This window comes from Oncorhynchus mykiss, chromosome 1 (assembly GCF_057628025.1).
Source record: "Oncorhynchus mykiss isolate SJ-2025 chromosome 1, ASM5762802v1, whole genome shotgun sequence".
NCBI lineage: Eukaryota > Metazoa > Chordata > Actinopteri > Salmoniformes > Salmonidae > Oncorhynchus > Oncorhynchus mykiss.
This window is the reverse complement of record NC_143022.1, coordinates 51,711,055-51,730,157: the sequence shown is the minus strand read 5'-3', so window position 1 is coordinate 51,730,157 and position 19,103 is coordinate 51,711,055. Positions and strand designations below refer to the sequence as shown.

The 19,103-nt window shown below is 42.0% G+C and overlaps 1 pseudogene across 1 annotated transcript in view; it reads left to right on the top strand.

Annotated features, from left to right (window-relative positions):
* The window catches only part of LOC110532387 (protein O-mannosyl-transferase TMTC3-like), a 62,955-nt pseudogene that overhangs the window by 21,023 nt on the left and 22,829 nt on the right, over window positions 1-19,103 (top strand). The window contains exons 7-12 of the transcript XR_016495662.1: window positions 264-506; window positions 9,194-9,216; window positions 10,792-10,827; window positions 12,983-13,098; window positions 14,120-14,226; window positions 17,531-17,642. The product of XR_016495662.1 is annotated as a protein O-mannosyl-transferase TMTC3-like (transcript). The remainder of the gene's footprint in view (window positions 1-263; window positions 507-9,193; window positions 9,217-10,791; window positions 10,828-12,982; window positions 13,099-14,119; window positions 14,227-17,530; window positions 17,643-19,103) is intronic.

Genomic DNA, 19,103 nt, shown 5'->3' with positions numbered 1-19,103 from the left:
CTCCATGGTTCTCTCCTTCTCTCCATGGTTCTCTCCTTCTCTCCATGGTTCTCTCCATGGTTCTCTCCTCTTCTCTTCTCTTCTCTCTCCCTGCCTCCCCAGGTTTGACAAACCAGCGGGCGGTGAGCCTGACTCACCCCCTCTCCCCTTCACCTACTGTAACCCCCTCTCCCCTTCACCTACTGTAACCCCATTTTTTTGTCATTAGGATTTTTGTTCACCCATTCTCTCTCTCCCTTTCGTTCTTTCTCCTCCCTCTCCAGGTTTGACAACCCTGCGGCAGTCAGCCACACTCTGGCCAGGCAGCTGACTTTCAACAACCTACTGCCAGTGAACGCCTGGCTCCTTCTCAACCCATCAGAGCTGTGCTGTGACTGGACAATGGGGACCATTCCTCTGGTGGAGAGCCCTCTGGACCTGAGGAACCTTGCCACCCTGGCCTTCTACAGCCTCCTGGGCCTGCTGGCCTATCGCAGCCTGCGCCACTCAAACTCCTCCGCCAGACCGTCCTCATGGTGAGTGTAGTGAGAGTTTGTGGTTTGTTAAACGTGTCAGTGCTTTAGTTGTGGTTTTGCCAGATCAGATGACATTTATTTTTCTATGTGCGTTTGGCAGCTGACATGGATATTCTTATGTGGTGCGGAAAGTTGTGGAATATTTCTGCTTGTGTTGTTTGTTTTGTCTGCACTAGTATGGTTTGTTTTGTCTGACCTGAAGTTTGCCAGTTGTGACCTTAAATTGTTTGTAAACCTCATATCTATAGGCACACCAAAGACCTCAAACCAGCAGTGTGGAATTCCCATATTGAAGACAAACATTTGACTCACTCTGCTTGTAAAGTGAATGATGACCTCTTGATGTTGGGTTTCACTCGCCTCTGCCTAAGACATAACCCTGCTGTGTTTATAAAGTAAAGATTTGGCCTTGTTTCAAGACGATTCAAATTCTGTCCAACATACAACTAGAGACCTGGGATGTTTTAATATTTTGTCCCAACAGATAGCATTTCTCCGTATCCTCAGCCTGGCTCAGCACAACTAATGTTCTCTTCTGAATGACCCTGCTTGGCAGATTTTGTGCATTGGAAAGTTCAGCAGTGTGGATGCCTGCCCTGAATCTACTACTGTATCCTCTGCCTGCCCATAGATAGAGGAAGAGAAATGGATGGGAGGAGTGTATATTGTGTAACAGACCCATGACTTCTTTCTCCTCACTGTTTTCTCTCTGTGACTCAATACGTGTCAGTGAACTTCCTCACAATGTTGCTTTTACCCTCCCTATGAGACAAAGACCACCACAAATGATCATTTATAATGTTATAGGGCGACTGCACTTCCTGATTTGGCCTCATTTTTCATCAATGATCATTAAGAAATGCTAACGGCTATGACTGAAGGCAAACTACAATTGTCTTGGGGGTGTGGTTTGATGTTGGTGTTTCTTGGGTTTGTCTTTGCCATTCAATCACAAACAAGGCCAATAATGAGTACAGTGAGGTAAGCTAAGCTAGTTTTGCTATGGAGAGAACAAAAGTTTTGATGTTGAGGACTTTCTCCCCTCCTGATTGACTTGCCATCTCAGGATGGTCAGCTAATTCAGTTCTAAAGATGGGTTGACTGTTTAGCAACAAAACTGACGTGTGCGCAACTATGTGGCAAACAGACAGGGTTAACTTCGATTGTTGACAACATATAAACTACATTTCATCTGCAATGTTTATTTAAAAACAAATACATTTGCACAATCAGCTCGTCTCTCAAATACATTGTTACAGTTGTTGGTTAGCTAGGTAGCAAATGTTTTGCCATATTAGCATAGACGTGACATCTGTCAAAACGCTCCTTTGAAGCGTGTTCATCATTTTCTTGACGATTCCTGCACTGACCTTGTACTTAGCCAAGCTGACAACAGCTAGCTAGCATAGCTTGATGATAGCTGCAGCGGCCTATCCTATCTAGCTGATATTTCTCTGTCAAATCAGTTATGTCAAGATAGCAAGATTCCAGTGTCTGGAATGTGTTTCATAAGAAACTTGTTCAACAACACCTTGCTACGAAAGTAGCTTGCAACTTAGTTTCAACGTTTTGTCATGTCATGTTACTGTGGAAACGGTATCAACTGAGAGTCGTGTCAGCTCAGCTGTCCTACAACACAATATTCTGTTTCGCCTCCTCTCTCCATATGTCCGCTGTTCGATCTTTCCCAGGGGACAAATCCCAGAACTTCATCCTATTTTGTTGCATTACAACCTGTAATTTAAATGGATTTTTATTTGGATTTCATGCAATGGACATACACAAAATATTCAAAATTGGTGAAGTGAAAAAAAATAAAAAATACTTGTTTCAAAAACGTATAAAATAAATAACAGAAAAGTGGTGCGTGCATACAGTGGGGAGAACAAGTATTTGATACACTGCCGATTTTGCAGCTTTTCCTACTTACAAAGCATGTAGAGGTCTGTAATTTTTATCATAGGTACACTTCAACTGTGAGAGACGGAATCTAAAACAAAAATCCAGAAAATCACATTGTGTGATTTAAGTAATTAATTTGCATTTTATTGCATGACATAAGTATTTGATCACCTACCAACCAGTAAGAATTCCAGCTCTCACAGACCTGTTTGTTTTTCTTTAATTAAGAAGTCCTCCTGTTCTCCACTCATTACCTGTATTAACTGCACCTGTTTGAACTCGTTACCTGTATAAAAGACACCTGTCCACACACTCAATCGAACAGACTCCAACCTCTCCACAATGGCCAAGACCAGAGAGCTGTGTAAGAACATCAGGGTTAAAATTGTAGACCTCCATAAGGCTGGGATGGGCTACAGGACAATAGGCAAGCAGCTTGATGAGAAGGCAACAACTGTTGGCGCAATTATTAGAAAATGGAAGAAGTTCAAGATGACGGTCAATCACCCTCGGTCTGGGGCTCCATGCAAGATCTCACCTCTTCAATGATCATGAGGAAGGTGAGGGATCAGCCCAGAACTACACGGCAGGACCTGGTCAATGGCCTGAAGAGAGCTGGGACCACAGTCTCAAAGAAAACCATTAGTAACACACTACGCGCCATGGATTAAAATCCTGCAGCACACGCAAGATCCCCCTGCTCAAGCCAGCGCATGTCCAGGCCCGTCTGAAGTTTGCCAATGACCATCTGGATGATCCAGAGGAGGAATGGGAGAAGGTCATGTGGTCTGATGAGATCAAAAAGCTCTATTTTTGTCTCAACTCCACTCGGCGTGTTTGGAGGAAGAAGGAGGAGTACAACCCCACGAACACCATCCCAACCGTGAAGCATGAAGGTGGAAACATCATTCTTTGGGGATGCTTTTCTGCAAAGTGGACAGGACGACTGCACCGTATTGAGGGGAGGATGGATGGGGCCATGTATCGCGAGATCTTGGCCAACAACCTCCTTCCCTCAGTAAGAGCATTGAAGATGGGTCGTGGCTAGGTCTTCCAGCATGACAACAACCCGAAACACACAGCCAGGGAAACTACGTAGTGGCTCCGTAAGAAGCATCTCAAGGTCCTGGAGTGGCCTAGCTAGTCTCCTGACCTGAACCCAATAGAACATATTTGGAGGGAGCTGAAAGTCTGTATTGCCCAGCGACAGCCCCGAAACCTGAAGGATCTGGAGAAGGTCTGTATGGAGGAGTGGGCCAAAATCCCTGCTGCAGTGTGTGCAAACCTGGTCAAGAACTACAGGAAACGTATGATCTCTGTACCAAATATTAAGTTCTGCTTTTCTGATGTATCAAATACTTATGTCATGCAAATGAATTACTTAAAAATAATACAATGTGATTTTCTGGATTTTTGTTTTAGATTCCGTCTCTCACAGTTGAAGTGTACCTATGATAAAAATACAGACCTCTACATGCTTTGTAAGTAGGAAACACTGCCGATTTTGCAGGTTATCAAATACTTGCTCTCCCCACTGTATGTCCTATTTGATTTGGCAATTATTACAAGTTATTTTAGTTAATCCCCCCTGCAGAAATCCCCCATAGCCTACTCATTTTAGACCAACAGGAAACATTATTGTTTTGGCTACATTGACGGAGTGTTGCTGTGCTTTATATAGCATCTTCCAAATAATACTACTTGAGTTGCCATTTATGGTTGTTTCCTTTAGATATAGAATGTTTGTCCTGACAGTAGTGCAAATGACATAAAATGCCAGTTTTAGTTAGAATCCAGGCTATAATTTATCTCAACACTTGAGGCGTCATGATAGTGTGGAACATCTGAGTAATTCTTAGCAGTCTGGAACTAGAACATTCATAATCAATCTTTCCTAATATGGGATTAGAACTGTTGAGTTCTCCATGATAGGCTGGGTTTCCAGAACCAGATTAATAGCCTACTTTTAAGTCCTGCACACTTTCAGTTGAATCTCAATTTGAAAGTGCTTTTTTGTCCAGGAATAGGCTTCATCTGGGTGTGGGGAAACCCCCTAGTCCTAAAAGTTGTGCAACTTGAATGAGCTGTTGTGTTGTTGGCCAGTGTTAGTTATCAGCGGTGTTGTAGATTGTAGTCTACTACCAACGGTTCGATTTCGAACACTTTTTCCATTGATATTCAACTAATGTTCCAGATTTTCAAGCTTATTTTGCAATGAGCAAAGAATGTGTTTTGGTTACTACATGTTTCCATATGTGTTATTTCATACCGTTGATGTCTTCACTTTTTTCTACAATGTAGAAAATCATTTTAAATAAAGAAAAACCCTGGATTGAGTAGGTGTCCAAACTTTTGACTGGTACTGTATGTATATACTGTACCCGTGATATGAAATACATATTTGTTTAGATTAACTTTTCTAGGTGCGGAAGTAAAAGTGGGTTTGGGTAACTCACTAGGGTCTGTAGTATTTACACAATGCTTTCCGAAAGTATTCACACCACTTGACTTTTTCCACATTTTCTTGTGTTACAGTATGCGTTTAAAATGTATTTAAATTGCGATTTTGTGTCACTGGCCTACACACAATACCCCATAATGTCAAAGTGGAATTATGTTTTTTTTTTAAGTTTACAAATTAATTAAAAATGAGAAGCTGAAATGTCTTTAGTCAATAAGTATTCAACCCCAGGCCTAAATAAGTTCAGGAGTAAAAATGTCCTTAAATGATCTGTAAGGTCCCTCAGTCGAGTAGTGAATTTCAAACACAGATTCTTTGGCAAGAATGACACCTATTGGAGCATGGGTAAAACACATACAGTGGGGCAAAAAAGTATTTAGTCAGCCACCAATTGTGCAAGTTCTCCCACTTAAAAAGATGAGGCCTGTAATTTTCATCATAGGTAAACTTCAACTATGACAGACAAAATGAGAAAAAAAAATCCAGAAAATCACACTGTAGGATTTTTTTATGAATTTATTTGAAAATTATGGTGGAAAATAAGTATTTGGTCAATAACAAAAGTTTCTCAATACTTTGTTATATACCCTTTGTTGGCAATGACAGAGGTCAAACGTTTTCTGTAAGTCTTCACAAGGTTTTCACACACTGTTGCTGGTATTTTGGACCATTCCTCCATGCAGATCTCCTCTAGAGCAGTGATGTTTTGGCTTTCAACTCCCTCCAAAGATTTTCTATGGGGTTGAGATCTGGAGACTGGCTAGGCCACTCCAGGACCTTGAAATGCTTCTTACGAAGCCACTCCTTCATTGCCCGGGCGGTGTGTTTGGGATCATTGTCATGCTGAAAGACCCAGCCACGTTTAATCTTCAATGCCCTTGCTGATGGAAGGAGGTTTTCTCTCAAAATCTCACGATACATGGCCCCATTCATTCTTTCCTTTACACGGATAAGTCGTCCTGGTCCATTTGCAGAAAAACAGCTCCAAAGCATGATGTTTCCAGCATGATTTTTGCTCCCCGTTCTTGTGATCATTTTGACCCCACGGGGTGAGATCTTACGTGGAGCCCCAGATCGAGGGAGATTCAGTGGTCTTGTATGTCTTCCATTTCATAATAATTGCTCCCACAGTTGATTTCTTCAAACCAAGCTGCTTACCTATCGCAGATTCAGTCTTCCCAGCCTGGTGCAGGTCTGCAATTTTGTTTCTGGTGTCCTTTGACAGCTCTTAGGTCTTGGCCATAGTGGAGTTTGGAGTGTGACTGTTTGGGGTTGTGGACCGGTGTCTTTTATACTGATAACAAGTTCAAACAGGTGCCATTAATACAGGTAACGAGTGGAGGACAGAGGAGCCTCTTAAAGAAGAAGTTACAGGTCTCTGAGAGCCAGAAATCTTGCTTGTTTGTAGGTGACCAAATAAATTCATAAAAAATCCTACAATGTGATTTTCTGGATTTTTTTTCTCATTTTGTCTGTCATAGTTGAAGTGTACCTATGATAAATTACAGGCCTCTCTCGTCTTTTTAAGTGGGAGAACTTGCACAATTGGTGGCTGACTAAATACTTTTTTGCCCCACTGTACATTGAATATCCCTTTGAGCATGGTAAAGTTATTAATTACACTTTGGATGGTGTATCAATACACCAAGTCACGACAAAGATACAGGCGTCCTTCCTAACTCCGTTGCCGGAGAGGAAGGAAACCGCTCTGGGATTTCACCATGAGGCCAATGGTGACTTTTTAAAACAGTTAAGAGTTTAATGGCTTTGATAGGAGAAACAGAGGATGGATTAACAACATTGTAGTTTCTCCACAATACTAACCTAATTGACAGAGTGAAAAGAAGGAAGCCTGTACGAAATAAAAAATATTCCAAAGCATGCATCCTGTTTGCAACAAGGCACTAAAGTAAAACTGAAAAAAGAAATGTCCTGAACACAAAGTGTTATGTTTGGGGTAAATCCAACACAACACGAAGTACCACTCTTCATATTTTCAAGCATGATAGTGGCTGCATCATGTTATGGGTATGCTTGTCATCAGCAAGGACTCCCTTTTTTTTAAATAAAAATAAACAGAATAGGCAAAATCCTAGAGGAAAATCTGGTTCAGTCTGCTTTCCAACAGACACTGGGATACAAATTCACCTTTCTACAGGAAAATAACCTAAAACACAAGCCCAAATATATGCTGGAGGAGTTTACCAAAATTATATTGAATGTTTTTAATTGTGTGTAAATTGGTGAATTTTATTATTTATTTAACATGCATCAGGTCTAGCATTTTGGCTAGACAAATCAAATACACTGTACAAATATATAAATTATATAAACTCAACATGCAACAATTTCAACGATTTTACTAGGTTACAGTTCATGATTGGGACTCCCATAGGGCGGTGCACTATTGGCCCAGAATCGTCCAGTTTTGACCGGTGTAGGCCGTCATTGTAAATAAGAATTTGTTCTTAACTGACAAGCCTAGTAAAATTAAGGTTAAATTAAAAATAAATTAAAAATGTGTGTTTGTGTGTGTGTGTGTGTGTGTGTGTGTGTGTGTGTGTGTGTGTGTGTGTGTGTGTATACATTGCTCCAAAAAATAAAGGGAACACTAAAATAACACATCCTAGATCTGAATGAATGAAATATTCTTATTAAATACTTTTCTTTACATAGTTGAATGTAAACAAAATCACACAAATTATCAATGGAAATCAAATTTATAAACCCATGGAGGTCTGGATTTGGAGTCACACTCAAAATTAAAGTGGAAAACCACACTACAGGCTGATCCAACTTTGATGTAATGTCCTTAAAACAAGTCAAAATGAGGCTCAGTAGTGTGTGTGGCCTCCACGTGCCTGTATGACCTCCCTACAACGCCTGGACATGCTCCTGATGAGGTGGCGGATGGTCTCCTGAGGGATCTTCCTCCCAGACCTGGACTAAAGCATCCACCAACTCCTGGACAATCTGTGGTGCAATGTGGTGTTGGTGGATGGAGCGAGACATGATGTTCCAGATGTGCTCATTTGGATTCAGGTCTCGGGAACGGGCGGGCCAGTCCATAGCATCAATGCCTTCCTTTTGCAGGAACTGCTGACACACTCCAGCCACGAGGCCTAGCATTGACTTGCATTAGGAGGAACCCAGGGCCAACCGCACCAGCATATGGTCTCACAAGGGGTCTGAGGATCTCATCTCGGTACCTAATGGCAGTCAGGCTACCTCTGGCGAGCACATGGAGAGCTGTGTGGCCCCCCAAATAAATGCCACCCCACACCATGACTGACCCACCGCCAAAACGTTCATGCTGGAGGATGTTGCAGGCAGCAGAACGTTCTCCACGGCGTCTCCAGACTGTCACATGTGCTCAGTGTGAACCTGCTTTCATCTGTGAAGAGCACAGGGCGCCAGTGGCGAATTTGCCAATCTTGGTGTTCTCTGGCAAATGCCAAACGTCCTGCACGGTGTTGGGCTGTAAGCACAACCCCCACCTGTGGACGTCGGGCCCTCAAACCACCCTCATGGAGTCTGTTTCTAACCTTTTGAGCAGACACATGCACATTTGTGGCCTGCTGGAGGTCATTTTGCAGGGCTCTGGCAGTGCTCCTCCTGCTCCTCCTTGCACAAATGCGGAGGTAGCGGTCCTGCTGCTGGGTTGTTGGCTTCATCCACGTCTCCTGATGTACTGGCCTGTCTCCTGGTAGCGCCTCCATGCTCTGGACACTACGCTAACAGACACAGCAAACCTTCTTGCCACAGCTCGCATTGATGTGCCATCCTGGATGAGCTGCACTACCTGAGCCACTTGTGTGGGTTGTAGACTCCGTCTCATGCTACCACTAGAGTGAAAGCACTGCCAGCATTCAAAAGTGACCTAAACATCAGCCAGGAAGCATAGGAACTGAGAAGTGGTCTGTGGTCACCACCTGCTGAACCACTCCTTTATTGGGGATGTCTTGCTAATTGCTTATAATTTCCACCTGTTGTCTATTCCATTTGCACAACAGCATGTGAAATGTATTGTCAATCAGTGTTGCTTCCTAAGTGGACAGTTTGATTTCACAGAAGTGTGATTGACTTGGAGTTACATTGTGTTGTTTAAGTGTTCCCTTTATTGTTTTGAGCAGTGTATTTATTTGAGGCAGTATTCTAGTAACATCATGATGCCGTAGGTTAGAGTTCACCAGCCCACTTACACCTATAGCCTATCAATGGTTATCATGGTGATTACAGCGCTTTTCTTCAACTCACCCTGGTCACAATGAATCTATGTTTCCATCTTGGACTTGGGTTTTTGGACTGAAAGTAGAAGGGTTATGGGTTTGGGTTTTTGTGATATTTTAAAAATCAAAGTCCCGCAACACTTCGTATGACCTCTGTTTTTTACTCACCTGTTTTGTATTCTAGGGACTCTAGTGAGTAGACTGGACCCTGGTTTTATGGACACGTAGTCAGTCGTTTTTCCTGAACAGTGCAAAATACAGTAGGAGTTTTCTTAAACATTACATTTCAAAACTGCATCCTTGAACATTCTTACCAATAAATTAACAAAAATCATAGAATCAAAATAATGATTTTTTTCACATTTTCATTCTATATTTTTTACATTTCTTACATGAATGTTATGTTGATTTATCTTACCATCCAGGTCCCCACTTGGGCATTTTGTACACTACCGTTCAAAGGTTTGGCGTCACTTAGAAATGTCCTTCACTGAAAAACAGCTTCTATCTCAAGGCCATCAGACTGTTAAACAGCCACCACTAACATTGAGTGGCTGCTGCCAACATACTGACTCAACTCCAGCCACTTTAATAATGGAAATTGATGTAAAAATGTATCACTAGCCACTTTAAACAATGCCACTTGATATAATGTTTACATACCCTACATTACTCATCTCATATTTATATACTGTACTCTGTGGTAGGACTGATGTCTGCTAAACGAACAAGTTGATTTCATTGGCATGGCGCAGCTACGAATCTCAGATAAATACAACTCAATCTGTTCGCTTTAAATAAATTGCATTGTTTTTTTTATGACCTTCCTAAACAAAATATGAACGGGTTTATTTGTGATTGTGTATATTAACACTAGAATGGCGGAGTGTAACATGTCTCAAAACGAATTTAAATGTTTAATTACTCTAACAATGGCAAAGTAATGTCCCCCTTGTCCTTCGCTTTTCCTATATAAGTCTATACAACACATTGTCATTGTTAGAATCTTAATATCGCAAACAGAACTGGAGTTATAACCAGTTTTAGGAGGGCATGTCACTTTTCTGAATGATCTTCCCCAGCCTGCTCCGCTCCTTCTCCGATAGTTGAAATGAACAATGCATAATTATGTAATCACCAATTGTGAATGAAGAACAGGGCGGCCATTGTATTCAGGCCTATTGTATTAAATCTATTCTAATTATAATCTCAAAACGTTGTACCCGAAACCAGTCCACCAAATCCAAGCAGTTTCATTAGTCTACTCTAGGCCGACTTGGAGTAAGCTACACAGTGAGCGTGCATAATTTACAATGGGACCAAGACGAATGGATGCACATGCTGTGTTAGTGTTGCTACAAGATCTGAATAACAACGACTCGGATGGCAGAGAAGAAATAGATCATGACATCTATGATGATTATTATTCTGATTGATACTGAATGGCTTTCCATATCTGGGAAAGGAGCCACATCGGGCAGCGGGTGAGCAGGTTTCGGGTGATGTTTCTGATCAGATGGCACAGCTGTACTAGCTGAAAGGAGGAACTTGCCGCTGGCCTGTTGCTGTGTTTTACAACACGCACACGTGTTGTTCAAGCAGTGCATGAACAACACCCATGAGACCAGAAGAGACTTCATCATGAGTCTGGCACACAGGCTGCGTGAGAGACATGAGGTCCAAGTAAAGATTCCTTGCGTGCCAAATTGTGCACTGCTTTCGTGGAGCAGAAGCTGCAAGGTTGGCAGATGCCTGTGCCTGAAATGGTACCACAACGTAACGTTTGATCTTTTACAGTTTACAATACAAGGTTATCCTGATATATGCCTAATCCTCTCCAAATTCATAACTCGTAGCTAGACAAGTTCAGAGTCCACTGAAGCTATTGCTTCATTGTAAACCACATTTTGCTGCCTTTTTGTACTTCTAAAATCTGATTTTAAAATACTCTGTCAAGCTAGTTATTGAGAGTTCAAATGGGGGCCACGTTAAATCAGAAAGCAGGCAGGCAAACTGCCTGTGGACATTATGTTTGACACCCCTGGTTATTTTGTGGTTAGCTAACCATTTAACATAACGCACTGCTGAATTTCACAGTCACACAATCTCACTTTTAAACTGCTGAACTCAATATGACATTCAGTCATTGGATTACTGCATTGTTGGGTTAAGAGCTTGCAAGAAAGGCATTTCACAAGTGACATTAACTTCGAACTTGGCAGTCAGTCATTGAATTGCATACTGCACACCTATTCCTCTAGGCTAGTACCTCTAGGCTTAGGCATTTGTAGTAAATGCTACGGCTAACAACTCATTATGTCATGTCTGATTTGCATTTCTTATATATGCCATTTAGCAGATGCTTTTATCCAAAGCGACTTACGTTCATGCGTGTATACATTTTACATATGGGTGGTCCCGGGAACTAAACCCACTATCCTGGCGTTGCAAGCACCATGCTCTACCAACTGCACTACAGAGGACCACATTTCTTCTTCCTTTCTTGAGGGCATGAGGCAATTAAAGTAACATGCATTGCATTCCCTGCCAAGTGTTTCTCTGTGCCCATTGTTTTCCCCCTAGTTCACAAGCAGTGCAAAGCTTTAAAACATCTCCTAGGTTTCCAATGAAAATGATTCTGTATTCATAACAAATAAAAGATAAGGAAGTGAGAGTGACATGCACGCCAGGCAAATTTAACCTTGCTTAAAGCCGTACTCCGGGAACTTTGGTGACTACTAATGATCTGTTAATCCTTCCGCTTTGGGCTGGATGTGTCAATGAAGTTCATACATGCATCGATAAGCAGAATAAGTCTTACCTCAATTAGCCACGAAATCCCTAGTTTGAAGGCGACTGTTTTTCTGGAAGCTGTGCTGCGCCATTTCTCCTTCATTTTCCTCCCGTGCGTGCCGGCCCCATATCAATTTGAGTTGTACCAGTGAGCTTCAGCCCCTCGCCATTTGAGTGACGTCTAGCAAGAGGCACACACAGCAGAGCGGGAGAGAGCAATGCCGTGGGGCACATACTGTATCTGCGCATATGTAACATGGTGCTCAATCTTCAGGGACCACTTTTGGCTCGGGAGCGCTACTTTCAGAACTGCTGTCTAAAAAATATACAAAAGGGATCTCTTTAATCTATCATGTAGATATGCTGACTGGTAATGCAAGGGAGAGTGCTCTGCTGATATGGTGTGCGAACTGATAAGTCACTCTTCTAACATGCTTGTCTTGGTGTCCTCCGATCAACCTGAAATGGTCACTTATAACGAACTATAGCATATAGTTGGGAAAACTCTAGCTTGCCTTGTATGTATGTATGCTAACATGTAATGTAAAGTGTTCAACTGATATTGTGTGTGTACTGAGTATATGAGTCCCAACAGCTAAATCTTTGAGTGTTCAAAACTCTTTCCATAACAGACTGACCAGGTGAAAGCTATGATCCCTTATGCTATGCCACCTGTTAAATCCACTTCAATCAGTGTAGATGGAGGCAGGTTATATTGTTATTTTTAAGCCCCGAGACAATTGTAACATGGATTGCGTGTATGTGTCATTCAGAGGATGAATGGGCAAGACAAAATATTTAAGTGCCTTTGAACGGGCTATGGTAGTAGGTGTCAGGCGCACCGGTCTGAGTGTGTCAACAACTGCAACGCTGCTGGGGTTTTCACACTCAACAGTTTCCCGTGTGTATCAAGAATGGTCCACCAACCAAAGGACATCCAGAAATCTTGGCACAAGTGTGGGAAACATTGGAGTCAACATGGTCCAGCATCCCTGTGGAACACTTTTGACACCTTGTAGAGTCCATGCCCCTATGAATTGTTCTCAGGTCAAAGGGGGGTGCAACTCAATATTAGGAAGGTGTTCCTAATGTTTTGTTCACTGCAGAATGGGTGCTCTATGTCCCCAGTATGGGATTCTGTGTTCTCGTGGCACACGGCTTCAGGATTGTCCCCCCACAAAGGGTGGGTAGTACAGTAGTTAGCTTGGTCCCAGATCTGTTTGTGTTGTCTTTACAACAATGACCAAAGATGACACAAATGCATCTGGGGCCATTTGGAGTGAGTAGTAACCTTCCAACACAAACTCCCATAGGGTGTAATGGGGTATTAAACATCTCCAAAGCATAAAATAAGCACTTTAACAATGGACCACTCTCAGGGGCGGTATACCGGAAACTGATAATAAACTTAGTCTTGGACTAAGAAGCACTTTCAATTATCCAAGACTAGGCTTAAAGACCCAATGCAGTCGTTTGTGCTGTATATCAATATCAAACCATTTCTGGGTAACAATGAAGTTACTGTAATAGTTGTCCATTAAAATGGAAAAAATGTCTCTTCCAAGAATTTAGCTGCAACTGTCTGGGAGTGGTCTGAATGGGATGCTATTGGCAGAAAGGTTTGGAACCTTTGTTATTCGTCTACACTGAGTACACAAAACATTAAGAACACCTGCTCTTTCCTTGACATAGACTGACCAGGTGAAAGCTATGATTCCTAATTGATGTTACTTGTAAAATCCACTTTAAATCAGTGTAGATGAAGGGAAGGAGACACGTTAAAGAAGGTATATTCAGCGTATTAACTAATTTTCTGCCTGGTGGTGTCACCAGGCAAGCCGAAACTCCCGCCCATGCAAACAGGCTAATTATAAGGTCCTTTGTAGATTCCAGCAACTATCTGGAAATAACACTGATCAAACGGTGGCCGCGATAATGCAGAATTTTGCATGGCCCCTGTCAAATTTTGTCACACTTTTACAGTGTTAGTTTCGTCAGCTGTTGTATAATATGATACAAAACAAGAAAAACTGACCTTTTAATCTGTGTCCAGGAAACGAGCCCTCAGTGTCTCTCTTCAGCCACAATTTCAAACAAAATTGTACGAACTAGACAGCATTATCAATTTGGGGGGTATTATTTGGGTGATTTACAGTCTTTTAACAGAATCAAAATGTGTCTTTTTTACTTTTTCCCTTTTATTGACCAGACACATGAAGAAAATTTCCTGGCTGATGATTGGAGTGCTCCTCACCACACACACAGTCAAGACCTTCAACAGAAACTGGGACTGGAAATCTGAATACACACTTCCTCTGCCCTGAAAGTATGCCATCCTGATCTCCTCATACTTGGCCTCATTTAAAATAAACTCTCCGATTGTTCTTATGGTCCGTTGTTCCCCCCCAAAAAATGTTGAACCATTTTTTTTAAGCTAAACACATTCAGTTGTATTTCTTTCTTTCTTTATATTCATGATTCTGGGAGAGAACGTATAGTCCTAGGCAATGCTGTTGGTTCATTGATTGTGCAGGGCAGCTTACAGAGTTAGACTACAATAGTGAATTTGTATTTGATTTTGAATAGCCTAGTAATAGGGATTTTTTTTTTTAAATAATTGCATAATTAATAAGGTGACACATTAGGCTACATTTAGTTACATAATATCTCACCACTGTGCGTCTTCCCCTTTCTTAAGCGCGCAGAAAGAGGAGCTGTCAACAGTTGAATGAAAGGTTGTGTCATGAAAACATGTTACGTTCACAAAACAGATTTCACTTGGTTTCCCAAATTAAGCACTGGGTAGCTGCAGGTACAGGGTTGGGAAGCCCAGAGGATACAGTTTGGGTGGAAAATCACCTGTCGCTCAATGCTGCATGCTCCTCAAACAGTGGTTGATGCTTGTGAAATAACCGGAGTAACGAACAACATGCATGAAAGCTACTGCATGAAAGCTATTTGCTATTGGAAGTGCATAGGCAGACACTCTTTTTAAAAAAAAAAAATTTTTTACCCCTTTTTCTCCCCAATTTCGTGGTATCCATTTGTTGTAGTAGCTACTATCTTGTCTCATCGCTACAACTCCCAGGCCCGGGAGAGACGAAGGTTGAAAGTCATGCGTCCTCCGATACACAACCCAACCAAGCTTCTTAGCACAGCGCACATCCAACCCGGAAGCCAGCCGCACCAATGCGCCGGAGGAAACACTTTGGTTAGCGTACGCTGCGCCCAGCCCGCCACACCCCTACCGACCAAGCCCTCCCTAACCCGGGCGACGCTAGGTTAATTGTGCGTCGCCCCACGGACCTCCCGGTCGCGGCCGGTTACGACAGAGCCTGGGCGCGAACCCAGGGACTCTGATGGCACAGCTGGCGCTGCAGTACAGCGCCCTTAACCACTGCGCCACCCGGGAGGCCAGACAATCTCTTTTTAACATATTAGTAAAGATAGTAGTACATTGAGAATAGTCTGATGGGTGATAATACGATCACTTGATGAGAGAACAGTGTGTGTCGCCTGACTTTCTCAAATCATCAATAGCCTTCAGTCGCATCATGCAGCCCATATGTTTTAATTTAAGACATTCTAAGGTTTGTATCATTAACAACTAAAGTTGCCAAATAACTATACATCTAGCGCAGTGTATAGGACCTGTTTCAAATGACCACTTTTACTCTCAACATAGACTTCACATGCTCATTTGGTCCGGAGTGGGAAAAATATCCTATTTTATTCAGATAAATTCAATTATATTCTTCATAATATAAAATAATGACACGGGACTTATAAGCATATCTTGTCTGCTAAATGAACAAGCCTACAGCCTATGGCATAACAGAGTAATAGGTCAACCCATGTTGTGTTAATCTGTAAAATGGCATAGAATCAGCTTTATCCCCTCTGTCGAAGACGCTTGGAGCTTCTTCTTTAATATTTTCAATGGTATTGTTAACAAACACGCCCCCATAAAGAAAATGAGAATTAAAAATAAGTTCAGCCTCTGGTTTGACCGTGATCTTGCAGAGTTACTTCACCTCAAGAATTGCATTTGGCGAAAGGCTTGGCACACGCTGACTGGCTCTCGTTCAGGCAAATGAGAAATAAGTGCACTCAGGCTATCCGGAAGGCCAAAGTTAGTTACTTTAAGGAGCCATTCTTTCTCTGTGGGTCTAACCCCAAGAAGTTCTGGAAAACGGCTAAAGACCTGGAGAATAACCCTCCTCCTCATAGCTGCCCATGTCCCTTAATGTTGATTATGTGGTTGTTACTGACAAGAAGCACATGGCTGAGGTCTTTAATCACCACTTCATTAAGTCAGGATTCCTATTTGACTCAGCCATGCCTCCCTTCCCGCCCAACATTTCCTTATCTCCCACCCCTTCTAATGCGACTATCCCCGATGCTTCTCCCTTTTTTCCCCCCCTGCCACGCTACAACATTTCTCCCTCCAGGCAGTCACTGAGTCCGAGGTGCTAAAGGAGCTCCTTAAACTTGACCTCAAAAAAACATCTGGGTCAGATGGTTTAGACCCTTTATTCTTTAAGGTTGCTGCCCCTATCATCGCCAAGCCTATCTCCAAACTTTTTAACTTGTCGCTCCTTTCTGGGGAGGTTCCCATTGCTTGGAAGGCAGCCACTGTTCATCCTTTATTTAAAGGGGGAGATCAAGCTGATCCTAAATGTTATATTTCTATTTTGCCCTGTTTATGAAAAGTGTTCTCCCTGGTATGCAATCTGGTTTCCACTCAGGTTATGGATGTGTCACTGCAACCTTAAAGGTCCTCAATGATGTCACAATATTGTGCTGCTATTTTGATACGGTAGACAATTCCATTCTTGTGGGCCGCCTAAGGAGTATTGGTGTCTCTGAGGGGTCCTTGGCCTGGTTTGCTAACTACCTCTCTCAAAGATTGCAGTGTATAAAGTCAGAAAATCTGCTGTCTAAGCCACTGCCTGTCACCAAGGGAGTACCCCAAGGCTCAATCCTAGGCCCCATGCTCTTCTCAATTTACATCAACAACATAGCTCAGGCAGTAGGAAGCTCTCTCATCCATTTATATGCAGATGATACAGTCTTATACTCAGCTGGCCCCTCCCCGGATATGTGTTAAATGCTCTACATCTACGCTACAACAAAGCTTTCTTATTGTCCAACAAGCTTTCTCTACCCTTAACCTTGTTCTGAACACCTCCAAAACAAAGGTCATGTAGTTTGGTAAGAAGAATGCCCCTCTTCCCACAGGTGTTATTACTACCTCTGAGGGTTTAGTACTTGGGAGCACTGTCCTTCTCTCAGCACATATCAAAAGTGCAGGCTTAAAGTTAAATCTAGACTTGGTTTCCTCTATCGTAATCGCTCCTCTTTCACCCCAGCTGCCAAACTAACCCTGATTCAGATGACCATCCTACCCATGCTAGATTACAGAGACATAATTTGAGACCGTCAGTGTTTTGCATGACAATAACTGTCTGACAAAATGTAATGACCGCCACAGAGTTCATCAATCTTCTTTGTAATACAATATAATTACAACATAAATACACAGTATATTGTAATTATATTGAGAAAGACAAAGAAATGGAGCTTGTAATTATTTTTTATTTTCTATTGATTGCATCGTCTCCCCTCAGGTCAACAAGAACAATGCCAAGCTATGGAACAATGTTGGCCATGCTCTGGAAAATCAAAACAATTACGAAAAAGCTCTGAGATATTTCCTTCAGGACACCCACATCCAACCAGGTAAGACAGACTTATCACCCTCCCATTAAATTACTGTCTGCTGGACTTCAAAGCTATGGTAGAAGATGAAACGATGACAAGATACCATTGATTTTGATCAATATAATATAGTTGAGTCTGCTCAATGGTGTTATTGTGGCAAACATTGATGTATTGTGTGAAACGGGCCGTATTGGCTGTGCTCCTTCTCCAACTGTGTTTTCAATTGAATCACGCAAAACTTTACTAAATCGATTATACTGCTACAGACAGAAGTGGCATTGACCATGGAAATGAGGGTTGTGTCCCATATGGCACCCTATTCCCTATATAGTGTACTATTTTTGATATAGTCCATGGCTCTTGGGACGGACCCAAGAATTATTTTTCATAAAGCCATTCAAATAAATCCATGTCTCCCAGATATTATTGCTGGCTGAGTAGAGATGTTCCAGACTCCTCAGGTCAGTTGGAGTGTGGAGAGAGCAGTTGGTGTGTCTACACAACAAAAACACAATGCTTAAATGTTCACAGGGAAATGTTCACACTTAACATGTGTGATTGACCTTATATCAACCAATTTATAGATCTCAAATTAGGGCTGAATGCCATACAGTCTAATTTAAAGTGGGGATTAACTGTCATGCAAGTCAACATGTGTGACCGGGCTGACTCTCATAGAACTCAGTATTTAGTGACAACGCCTTTCATGGAACTCAACACGTGTGACTATGTGTAGGACATACAGTGTAACGGAGCTGACTCATACGTAGTGTGAGTGTGTGACATGGTTGACTTGTAGAGCTTAACATTTGTCTGTCCTCATAGAAATTGTGACTGCAGGCAAGGGAAGCAAATTCATATACTGGTAGGCTAATCTAAAGTATAGTACTATGTAACCAACCCTCCATATATGCCTGTCCTCTACCAACATGGCTTGTGCATACAGGTCATGTCATGGAGCAGGAAACATGTACAGTCAGTCGCTAGTGAAAGTCTACACACCCCTTGCACAGTCTTCACATTTTCTTGCCTTAAAATTGGATTAAATTAGATTTTTTTACCTACTGATCTACACAACATACTCCATATTTTCAAAGTGAAAAAAAAATTAAATACATTTTCAACCAATAAAAAAATAAATAATAATAAAGATGCCTTAATTGCGTATAGTACTGTGAAAAAGTTTTTGTACCCCTTTGTCACGCCCTGACCTTAGAGCCTTTTTATGTCTCTATTTGGTTTGGTCAGGGTGTGATTTGGGTGGGCATTGTCTGTTGTATTTCTTTGTGTTTGGCCGAGTGTGGTTCCCAATCAGAGGCAGCTGTCTGTCGTTGTCTCTGATTGGGAATCAAACTTTGGTAGCCTTTTTCCCACCTATGTTGTGGGATCTTGTTCTTGTATTGTTGCTGTTGAGCCCTACAAGGCTGTACGTTTCATTGGTTCTCTCTCTTGTATTTCCTGGTTAACATTAAAGAATAT